The sequence below is a fragment of the Halyomorpha halys genome, unplaced genomic scaffold (genome assembly GCF_000696795.3).
Source record: "Halyomorpha halys isolate HHAL.00 unplaced genomic scaffold, Hhal_1.1 Scaffold978.1, whole genome shotgun sequence".
NCBI classification, from domain to species: Eukaryota; Metazoa; Arthropoda; class Insecta; order Hemiptera; family Pentatomidae; genus Halyomorpha; species Halyomorpha halys.
In genome coordinates, this window is record NW_027105627.1 from 375,362 (window position 1) to 377,024 (window position 1,663).

Genomic DNA, 1,663 nt, shown 5'->3' on the forward strand with positions numbered 1-1,663 from the left:
TGGCTGAACTGTTAAATGCTGAAAAGAATTGAATAGTTTTGTGCCAAATAACGAAGTTTTGAATAAAAAGGAATAGAGAGTAGATGTAAATAAAATATTTCCTTACTTTTAAATTCTTGCTGTTAAACTTAAATCAAAATCATATTACATGTGAAAAACATATGTTGATATTGATTATATTGTAAATGTTACTTATATAAATTGTTATCAACTGTCCATTTAATACTCTACTCTTTGAATATCACATTATTTATTTTAAACTATTAGATATAGTGTAATTAATATTATTTAATATCCATGACACTCCGTCATATCTGTACAATTATTTTTAAGTTTTTTATACTGTACATTTGTAAAAGTTACCTTCATTTTAAGAATAATAGAAATTGTATTTGTTGGCTTCATGTTCCTATGATGTGTATTAAATATTTTTTTATGTAACTGTTTTCGTTATCCATTTTCATCCTAATTTGTTTAACACATAACCATTTTTCAAATTTTGGGGGTTATGAAGAAGAAACGGTCTATAGTATATTTTATTGCCTTCTCATCCTTTATGACATTGGTATGTTCCACATAAAATTTGTTATATATTTCTAAACACTTAGAGAACACTTATATACACACAACTATAACTTTAGATATACAGTAATTTTTAAGTAACACTTTAACTGATATGTATGTGGTTTTTAATCAAGTCTGATTGAACAAGTCAAATAAGAAAAATTTCCTAAACATTTTTGAAATTTCGTTGTTAAGTCATGTGGAAATTTCTTTTTATTTGACCGTCTTATTAACAATATCTAACTTTAACAAAGCTTACTAACATCGAACATCTCTATTCAACAAATTAATTTTATTTTTTACAAAAGCATGATCTATAACATATGCACTCTTAACACATTTTTAATTTCTTTAAATAAAACGTATAAATTCAAAGTAACGACTACTTTTTAAGTAAAGTAATTTCATGACCCAAATCATTGTGGTCTTAAAATCATTTCTGTACATTGACCATGATTGAAAACGACACAGTAAACAAAAAATCGAAATGTTCGTAAACCAGTTTACTCCCTTTTCAATAAACATTTCCACAGAATAACAAACATATAACCTTTACACAGCAACTGATCCACAACACATGAGAAAAAAGTTGACAACATCAATAGATTTTTAACATTTCATATAATATCTTTTATTATTTTTCGAAAAGAATAATTTATATATATATAATAAATAATTTTATTATAGACAACAATAAAATCGAAGATAGCAACAAATACGATTTGATACTACGTACATTCATGTGCGCCTATCTTTTAAACAATTGTGCCACAATCTATTAATTAGTTGATAACGCTATATACACTCAACATTAAATTGATAGTCTCTTTGACTGCCTTTTTTTCATCCTTCTTATTAATAATCCAAATAAAAAGTTGGCACACTCAATAAAAATTAAAAGAAAAATTAAATGTAGCTTAATTTAACACTCTAACTAAACTACTACTATGTACAAATTCAGCAAATTCTCTCTTATCCGGCGTTCGGTTTAGCGGAGATTCTTTCCTTTCTCAGGGAATCTTGGATATACTTCAAACTTGATAAAAAAAATCAAAGCTTAAAATATACAATGAAATATGAAATTATTAAAATAAAATTA